Consider the following 11,300-nt stretch of genomic DNA (forward strand, 5'->3'; position numbering starts at 1 on the left):
TAGGATGCATGTTAGACGATTGTTTGTGCTTGCTGAGTTTTGACAGCAGTGATTGTTAAACTTGAACGATGTGTAACTTGTTGAATATAAAAGCAAACTAAGCTAATTATGAGTCTAAAAGGTAATACTCTGAGTTTAGTTTTCAGAAAGTCCAACCACGCCTAATTTGGAGGTGTTTTGTTTGGTCAAACGATTTAAATGTGATTAAAGGTCAAAACTAGTACTGGACAGATTGTAAGTTATGTTTAGACAACTGTAACTAATTGTTAATGTGGAAATTGGTTGAAGTTGTTAATACTACTAGGTGCTATGTTGAGTCTAGTTTCTATAAAGTCCAAGTTTGTAATTTTTGGACGAGTAAAACTTAATCTTTATGATTTTACAAAACTGAAGTGCAAATCTGAATTCTGAGTCCTGCTGTAAAGTTGTTTTATAAATATCATATCTCATGAACTACGAGACCAAATGGGTTGGTTCCACTTCTGGAAGTTATCTTGTTGAGTTAAGAACCTAACCCAATTGGTCTTGCATTAATTGGATTTTCCATTTAACGGGAATAACAAATAACATTCTGTTGCGCATGATTTTGACTGCTGTGAGTTTGCTGTAATGTTTTGATCATTGTGAGAAATCTATGTAGAATAAAAATACAATAAAATATGTTCTGGAAATCTAATTCATGTATTCTTTTGTGACGATTTTTGGTGAATTAATTGAGATGCTATGACCTGTTGAATAGAGTAATCTTTCAAGTATAATTCTGTCTTGATGAAACTAGCTGCTGAACTTTGTGAAAATACATGAAACGTGCTAATTGCTAGATAAGTGTTATGTTTTGACCAAATCGCCATTGCGGGGAATAATTGTTAGAAATGTACACTATAAATACTTGACACGTAAATAATTGTTCACACACGTAACGTATCACTAATGTGCTTGTTGAGACACACACGATTCACAAACGAAACACGAAACGTATCTCGTGCATAGGTATTATGTGCCGAGTCTAGAGACTCGATAATAGTTCCGACACTTAGAAAATCTCCTTGTTGTTTTTAGAACGCTAGTGAGAGTTTTCTGTGACGCGCATCACTTGGGTGACTTGTTTTTGGAATTCTTCGCAAAAAGTGAGTTTCACTTTCCCCTTTTAAACTTTTTAAACGCCTTTCAGTTGGGGGAGATAACATACTCCGAAACGCTTTTAGATTTTGTTATGAAATTATATATCACTTGTAAAGGCTAAGTGGCAAACGAAACAACTGAAGTCCTACACATCGAACCGTTTAATATTGGATAATAGCGAGTCACTGTTGAGTAGTACTACTGGGTTTGACAAACCCCACCCAACGCTAAGCTCGACTGGAGGTCGAGTGGGTGTAATTTTGGCTAACACATTACCACGGTCGGGATAGACCTGGTGGCAAGGCACATGATAAACAGTCAGCTTCGGTGTCGAACATTTAGTAATACTTTCTTTATAGGCTAGCTACCTATAGATATATAATCGATTTAACACTATCTGGTAACGCAAAACGCTAAACGCAAAATGCTAAACGCTTTATTTTATATAAACTTGTGAACTCACCAACCCCGTGTTGACACTTTTAGTATGTTATTCTCAGGTAGCCGAGGCGGGCGCGCGGTATAGGATCATGCATTACTTTGAACGCTTTTGTTTATGCAAACTTGTTTTTAAACTGTTATTATTAATTGGGTTTTTAAGTCGTCCCGCGTGACGCAACACTTGGCTTATGGTTTTACACTTCCGCACTTATTTACAATTAAACGCTTTCGTGGTTTGAAAACTTTATTTATGGTTTGATTATAACTAATGATTCCGATCCTGTTAGTTCGCACCCTCTGACGGTAAAACTCCGTTAGTGGATTTTGAGGGTGTGACAAAATCAATCAATGAATTCATTAAAACATGCCATAATCGGCCTAACAACATTAGTAATTATGGTAAAGCAATCAATTTTTGATGCGAATTTCCTATTATACTAGCCGGCACCCTTGATCACCAGTCTACATCTTAACGAGTATGATAATTAAATTAATCACTCCTGGACACCCCTTATACTATCGCCGACACAACCCCTATATATAATTAGATTGAATTGATTGTTTATTGAACCGTTAATACGTATCTAGCCGCCGCCACTGTTTAAGCCCGTTACCCTACCTCCGATCATTTTCCAAATTAATTGTATACATGGTTTTGATCGCTCTATCTTGTAGATCAAAATCCCTATGATTAATTTGGTTAATTGTTACGGGATTAATCAAATAGATTTCAAGAGTTTATGTAATCTATTGTGAATGAACGGCTGTTGTATAATTATATTTGAAACTGTTCTTAACCACTCCTATCTGGTAGCTCAGTTGATTAATGCACTCGTTAAACGGGCAGGGGTCGCAGGTTCGACCCCCTGCACCCGTTTGTTTTGGGAGAATTATTATTGTTATTCTTTTTAAGTAATTTATAATTGTTTTAATTGACTTAAAACTATTTCATATGAAAACCGACTTTGTAACACTCGTTTAACACTCGTTTTCGTTCTCGTATATACATAAAGGCTTATACACGTATATGTAAATATAAATAAAGTATGTTATAATTTAAAGGCTATATGTATATATATAAATATATATATTAAATTAAAATCTAATATTTTTATATAAAATCAAGTAACTATATATATACTTATATTTATAAAAGTTAGAAGTAATATTTATTAAGTTATGTATTTTTAATAAATTAGAATAATTACTTTATTTTATAATCAATATATAATATTATAGTATTATAATATTTACTTATTAATGATTATCGAGTTGTGTAATCGATCTTAAATCTTTACTTAAGCGTATCCGTTACTCTCGTTTCTTTTAGGATTTAACGTTCGCGTGTGACTTTTTCCGTCTTCTCATTTTCTTAATCATCCTTTGTTCGTCTATTGAGGTGAGTACCACATTTCCCTATTTTACTTGTTTTCCACATTTTTGGGACTTATGCGTAAATATATTTCTCATATATACTTATACTTAAAACTGCAACTTTGTCTTATGTGTTAACAACTTATACCTTACTTGTTTATGTGCTTATTTGCTTTGTATGCTTCCGCATTCGGAGAGGACCAACATAATGTCAGTCTAGTATGATCATACGTCAGTCGTTAGCCTTTGTGCTTCTCGACATTTCAGTTATACTTTCTCATTTGATTATTTTGTTATTCTCATATGACTTGTTGCAGCTACGTATTTTGTTATATATATACTATAGGTACAACTAAATTGGTGTGTTGCTCACTCAACATGTGTTGTTGAAAAAATTTTCTATTTTATACTCATATGCAGGTTATCACTTGAATTAGTTGCAAGACTTTTTGAAGATTTAGTGAAGAATTATGTTAGAAAAGATAAAATCAAGAATTAAATTTGTGTTTATTGTTTGTTTCATGAGTTGTATTTTGTATTTGATTTATTTGAAAATTGAATAAAATTAATAGATATTGTCATTTAAATATTGCATGATAGTACCTTGAGAGCTGTGACAATCAGTTCGTGCCCCGGCATTTCCGCCGTAGGTTGGGGTGTGACAGATTGGTATCAGAGTTGAAGGTTTAAGATAGATCGTTAGAAATTGCCTTAGACATATGTTTAGGAACCCTATACATGCCTATATGTTTACCTTTATGTGTTCAAATTAAATTGTTTACAACTTTCTTAAATAATTAGTATTTGTTATCTATTGTATTGTTATGCACACACACACAAACTCCGAGGCTATGCCTCAACATTCAAAGAAAACTTTTTGAAACAAGATTGCATTTATTTACGAGAAATTCCTTAAGATATTCCCACCTGTTGTTTTCACTCGTACACCTTAAGGCTCGGTTATGTGGCATGTCCCTATGATAAATGAATGGGGAAGATAAACTGTGAGTTGGGCACTCGCAAAACGGTTCCTAGAACCAAAGGTAAGACGCTATCCCTTACCTGGGTGATAACCTGACCACAATACTCAACCCTATGGACCCGAGCGAGACCCATAAATGCCATATGACCGACACCATTGGTTGATTTTAACCGAATTCACGATGATACGAGGCTAAACTCTGTTTTCCCGATTATTGTGTTCCGTTATTTAAATGGTTAGTTGGGTGAAAAATCCATGGAACCCATGGGCACTCCTACTATCCATTTCTTAACTTGTTTTCGTATTTTTGTTGGAGTAATCAAACGTGTGATTCACAAGATACTCCGACTACCCATATTCATTTCGATAGTTCTCTATTTATTGTGTGGTCGGTTAAAACGCCTTGTACCGCTCATTGGGCCGACAAACTTAATTGCATTGTTAATTCGTTAATTAGTTGGGACAATCAAATTGTCATGTAACGCTAATGGGCTCTCCAACTCAGTTGTTTTTCGTTAGTTCGTTGGGCCATTCAAATTACCATGGAAAGCTCATGGGAGGCCAACATCCACAATTTATATTCGTTAGTTTATTGTAGACTTAATCAAATCAAAATTTTAAACTGACTTAACGCCTCATGTAGTCATCACACATTAATCTAATTGACTACATCATTTAATAACTATTTACGCAATGCACCCCTCTCATCTTATAAACTTTTACTTTTAATCCTCATGACGCAATTCCTCACTTCTTAAGACAACATTATTATTTTCACATAATTAAACATTTTACTATTCTTATGATATCTCAGTTTATCCTTCATTATATAAATCCTCATTTTTGGTCCCTATAGAATGTCTCATTCAAAAAAAAACCAACGCTATCCTCGACATCAATCGTTTGATTCTCACGACCACCGTTTAGCTTCCTGTATCACCAAAGAGATAGCTGCTACGATCCCTCGGATAGTGACCCAAATTCAGGACATCAATGCATCCGATTCAACTTTTCCCACTAATTCCTCTACTAGTGACTACAAACCATTTACCTCCACTCATCCTAACAATGAGAAACGTAAGAACCTTGCTGCAACAAATACTAACCACCCGCAAGTCTCCTCAAACAAAAAACCTTACCCAGGTCCTTTTCCATTATGCTCCATTTGTAACTATCATCACTCGAATAAATCCTTATGCCGTCGCTACTTCCAGTGTAACCGTTATGACCATCTTGCTAACACCTGCCGTGTCCCACCTACTTCACAAGCTGTTCCGAAACAACCTACCTTCCTAATACCCTGTTTGCTACCATTGTGGAAACCCAAATCACCTCCGTAATTTGTGTGCCGTCAACCTTACCCAAGCTCATCAAGCCCAATCTATGACTACACCATACTACTTGACCCATGCTTACCAGACACAAACCCATCAACCTCAAGTCCCTCAAGCTCCTCCCATCAATCAAGGTCAACCTTACTTAACCAGACACTACCAAACCTCTCAACCACAGGCTCAAGTTTAGCAGACAATTTTCACCAAACAACTTTCTTGCAAACTGTTCAATCTCACGTTATTCAAACTACCCCAAATCAATTTACCTCAGCTGCTCCTACTCATGCAACTCCTCATGGTACTTACAAGTCACATCAATTAAACTACTCAAGGACCCCGAAGACTTTTGCTGATTTCATTATCTTATTTTACCATATTTTGTCTTATTTCCGTATTTGGACTACTTATCTTCTATAATAAAAAAAGTTTCTTTTGATTAAAAGGATTGTTTTTTTTAAAGCCTAGCTTTATACTTATTTCCTTACCTTTATCCATCATAACCCATTTGGACCTCAACTATTAATAAGAAACATTTTTTCAACTTTAAATACTTATACTTTCATATTTAAAAGATATCTTAGAAATTTTTTTTCTTATTAAAATCCACTGCAAATTTTGAAATTGTTTTGGTAACTTTCAAGTGTTCTAAATTAAGACCCCTTAAAATTTTTGTTTCCTCAAAGTCATGTTTTAATCAAACATTTTGTAAACCCACTAAAACGAGACGAATTATATGGACCATCCGACGATAACAATAATTATGGTCCGGAGCATAATTACCGAAGTCCTCGCATGAAAATCATGAAGCGTAAAGTTGTGTGTCATAATATAGAATTGAAATTAGTTGTGATAACGGTACAAATGTAAAAATGATAAGGATATGGTAGATACGTGTAACATCATGGAAATTTTGGGCCAAAAATGTCAAGTTTCCAAAGTTAAAGAACTAATTCTGCCAACTTCCAAAGCCCAAGGCTAAAATGATAAATCTGATTTCTTGTCCTATCGCAGTACATGACGGGAAAAAAGACAAGCCCATCGCGTACCGCGATGAGGCTTGGTCAAAGTTTCTAGAAAGATTCAACAGCGTACGCGATCGCTGTTGAGCATACGTCATCTTGTACCGCGATGACGTGGCCTGACATGTCTGACACCTTTTCACCACGTGTCCACATGTGGCACACCGGTCGCCACGTGTCCCGACACGTGGCAACACGTGGCACGATGTCCGTCACGTGTCAACACGTGGCACACCGTCTGCCACGTGGCAGACCTACTGTCTGCGTCATCAGACCTACGTCGCGGTACGCGACGGGTCCCAGGGTCCGGGCGCGGTACGCGATGGGACCCAAAATTTTCCTATAAATAGCAAGGTCCGGGTCTTCACAAACTCACACCAAAATCCAGTTTATATATCTCTCTCTACTCTCTCACTACACCTCGAAATTCGTGCCAACAATCCACCTAGAAAAACGTGCCCCGATTCCTCGATAAACGTACCATACCTCTATATCCATACCACTCCCGTACCGACGTCCCGACGATCATTCTTGAAGTACGTGCCGCGAAGCGTTGGTATCTCGAGTTGCGTGCCATAGTGAAGTGGTGATCAAGACGAGGGTTGAAAAGGCTAAGCGGCATAGAAGTGCTGCTCGTGTATCTGGGAAATATTAAGCCGAGGAAAGGTAAGGCTTAATACCCGACAAAAATAATAATATAATATTAAAGGCTTAATACTATAAGTCGGAATTATACTCGATGTTTATAAAAAGAAAGTAATATAACAAAGTCATGAAATAAGAAAAGAAATATGTATATATATGTGTTATATAGTTCTTTGTTATAATTATTATTTAAGTATAATGCATATTTTTAAATAATAAAGAAAAGAATACGTTTCTTAAAGATGAAGAAACGTCGGGTTTTTATAATAAACTAACGGTTTATAAATATTGCTTTTAAAACTAAAGGTTTTAAAGTAAAAGATTATTGAACTAAAGGTTCATCGAGATAAATAAGACTGAAGGTCTTAAGTCGGATTGTATATCCGACTAATAAAAGTTATACTCTTACTATAGGTGCGAGATAGCAAGAAAGAGTACGCAAGGATGGTGTTGGAAACCGATCCCGATCAAAGGTGAATACGCCCCACTTTTACAAACTTGTTTTCAAACAAACAAATGTGTTATGAGTAAAACTTTACATGAGACCAAGTGTCTCTAAAAACATTATGAATAAGTGTAAAAGCCTAGCACTCAGGCTGTGGTATACATTTGTATGGATCCTTACATATGTGGTTAAATGCGGTGGGAACATCGCACCATGCCTGGTCACGACCTCCAGCCACGATGGGCCGAACCAAAGTATGTTCGAGTGAGAATGACCTTGTGTACATTTATGGTACCTGAGTATGTCGGGACGCTGCGGTGTCTTTCTGGGGTGACCTAGGTAGAGGCTCAAGTTTATAATGATATTGTTTTAACTTTGTTATTCCTAAGCCAAGATGGGCCGAGGCACGCGTAACCCTCGAGGGGTAACAAAGTAAAAGAAAATGTTTTCGCGTCAACATATTCACCAGCAAATCTTTGCTGACGTATTTTTATAACATTTTGCAGGTAATCAAGATTAGAGCTTAAAGGACGAAGGCTCAAGAATCCGATGACTCGGATAATTTTTGTTAAATGAAAATATAACTAAAGGGTGGTTTTGTAAATGGAACTTTCGTTCCATCTTTTGTATTGTAAATATTTTACAACTTTGATCCTTTTAATTATAAAGACATCCGCTAATTAACCGTAACTCTGATTTATTTACAATTATGGTACCAACTATCGAGTCGCACTCCTAGGCCTATGATGGGGGTGTGACAGGTTGGTATCAGAGCCAGGTTCTTAGCGAATTGGGTATCATAAAACAATACCCATGCTTCGATCCAAGCATAGGAAAATAATTTACTTGTTTATTTGAATTGGGATAAGATTGGCTGGTAACCCTTTCTTTCCCTCTTTACATTCTAAACCACCCATTAAAGATGTCGTATGAAAAGTTAATGGAGTATTATGATCGTGAAGCAAGAAGAGCAAGGAAATACTACAAATTCCCAAAAGACGTCATGGATGAAGATTACTTTGAGTCCTTCTTTAGCCGAGACCAATACGTTGAACGTCCTAAACCGGTATACTTCCCCGGGACTGAGTAATGCCCAATTAAACTACCCGATAGTCTGCCACAACCAAGAATCGAACCCTCAAGACACTCGAGCTATCATCCACCCACAATGCCTATATACCATCCTTCCGAAATACCGACGTATCACCCATCGGAGATCCCTACCTACCAACCATCAGAGGTTCCGCAATACTTTCCCACCGGATATTTCCCAAATGCACACCCATACTATACCTTCGTTTCAAACCGACCGATCAAGGAAGAACAGAAGTCCCCATCCTCCGACTGGATGCAATGCCACTCCGACCAACGAAGGTGGCATACTGGAAGCTCTACCGCTCTTGAAGTCAACTCACAACCCACCAATGGCGAAGGATCATCCCGCAAACCAAGAATGAGGGTGACGATGCCCTAGGAGAGTTTCAAGATGCCCGCAATGATCAACGAAACCACCCGGTATATGGAAGAGGATGAAGAACCTATGGAGGAAGAAGAAGAGGATCCCGAAGAAGACGATCCTGAGGAAGAGTCCGAACCAGAAGAAGAGCATCCTGAAAATCCGAACGAGATATCAACATCCATTGGTGGATCACACACTTCCTACAACCCAAGTTACGGTTCCGTCGATCCGTATGTTCAATATCTTGAGAAGATCAGGAACCAAGCTTCGTCAAGCTTCCCGCCATTTCAAGGAACGATTCCTTCAATTCAAGAACAAGTCGATGAGATTCGCGAACAAAATCAAGCCGCCAAGACATACCACTACCTTGCATCTGATCAAACTTACGTCCCGTATCCTGAACCGAGAAACCATTACGAGATGGTGACACTGGGTTACCGTGACCCACCGCCATAGTATGGATACCCCGACGTTATCCCACAGTCATATGAGGAACACCTGGATCACGTCTTACACGAAACCGACGATGTGAATAAAAAGATGGCTGAGGAAGTGAAAAAGAAGAAGATGGGAGAGAAACTTCTCCATAAAAGCAACAAACTGACAAGGGTTGTTAAGAAGTTTTTGAAGGACTGAGAGGTGGTGGTGGTGGTGATGGTGTTTCAAGAAAAGAAGAATATGTGTATAATGTAGTGTGTTTGTAATGTGTTGTATGGATAAGAATATACATACATCGAATATGAATTTATATATATAAGTGTGTGTTGTAATAATCCTTGTGTATACCTTGTGTGGTATATACAAATGATGAAATAAAAATCCGTGTTAATAAAGAATATTCGTTAAATTTCAGATATAAAAGAATAAAAAGAAAAAGACAAAATGTCTCAACAAAGTAATAACTTTGAGGATCCCCGAAAGGAAGCCGATAAACAAAAAGAAAAAGGAAAGGGACCCGAAAAAGGTCAAGAAGATCCAATTCCCGAAAAGTTTATGGATCGAATTCAAAAGATGATAAAAGATGCCGTTAGGGAAGAACCAATGGCTAGGTCCCAATCTCGTCAAACAAAACATTCCCACTCTGTAAATCCTTCCCGAAAATCTGTTTCCAAACCCCGTTCTAGACCTTCTCGTATGGAAGAGAGTGTACATGAATCGAACGCTGATGGTGGGGTCCGTCAAGAATTTAAAAAGCTCAAGATTGGGGGATGTTCATTCAAAGACTATAAATACTATGGGCCAAAATAATTCCACGGCGACAAGGGAGCCATCTCGACCGTAAGGTGGCTTGAAAAATGGAGACGATTGTGATTACGAGCAAGTGTACGGAAGAAGAAAAGATCCAATACTCCGCCCTGATGTTCAAAGGCGAAGTGCTAGAGTGGTGGAACACACTAATCATGAGTAGAGGAAGGGAAGTAATGTAGGTTGTCATGGAGCGAGTTTAAGGAACTGTTAATGTCGAAATTCTGTCCGATGCATGAAACGGACCAAATCCGAACCAAGTTCCTATCTCAGAAGGTCGTCGGAACAAACCTTCGTGAGTACAACACGAAATTCCATGAATACTGTCGCATGGTACCCCAACTGGTTACCCCGGAATCCAGCAAAGTTACACGCTACATATGGGAATTATCGCGAGAGATCCGTGACATGGTAAGGTCGCACTTGCCACAAACCGCTGACTCCGCGATGGTGTTGGCTGGGTATCTGATGGGCGGAATGATCTGCAACAAAGAAGAATATTAGAAGGTCGTGTCGACGCAAGATACGAAAAAGGAAGGGAATACCCGTTTCAAGGTTAAGGGAGTCGACAAACGAAGGTCTGGCTTCAACTCCGGCATCCCACAATGCAAAAATTGCAATAAATACCATAGGGGTCGATGCCATCTAACTCCCCGTCCTTGTGAGTCATGTCAAAAACTCGGCCACGCCACGGCCGATTGCTGGAAGAAGAAGATGACTAGCTACAATTGCAAGGAGATGGGACACCTTAGCTTTGAGTGCCCCAAGAATAAGCACGCGACTAGTGGTGCGGGTGGTAGCGGTCAGAAGAGTGAGCCCAAGAAGGGAAATGCAAGAGTGTTCGTCCTTGATACTAAGAAAGCGGCCGACACACCGGAAACCATTACCAGTACGTTCCTTGTTAACAATGCCTATACTAAAGTCTTGTTTGATTCAGGAGCCAATTTAAGTTTTATAGATTATAAGTTTTGTAGTCTATTAAACGAACCCCTAATCAAACTTAATAAAACTCTAAGCGTCGAAACCGCTAATGGCGAAACTTTTAAAATCTTCGAAGCACTAGAAAACGGAAAAATATTATTAGCCGGTTATACTTTGCCTATTCAATTGCTACCTATGACTCTTGCTGGTTTTGATGTTGTATTGGGTATGGATTGGTTATCCGACAACCACGCACGTATCCTTTGCAATAGCAAGACCGTTGAACTTCGAGCCCCTGACAAACGTACCATAC

The sequence above is a fragment of the Bidens hawaiensis genome, unplaced genomic scaffold, assembly GCF_021521415.1.
Source record: "Bidens hawaiensis isolate Kalapana, Puna unplaced genomic scaffold, B.hawaiensis_p1.1 tig00000670_1, whole genome shotgun sequence".
In the NCBI taxonomy this organism is placed as follows: Eukaryota; Viridiplantae; Streptophyta; class Magnoliopsida; order Asterales; family Asteraceae; genus Bidens; species Bidens hawaiensis.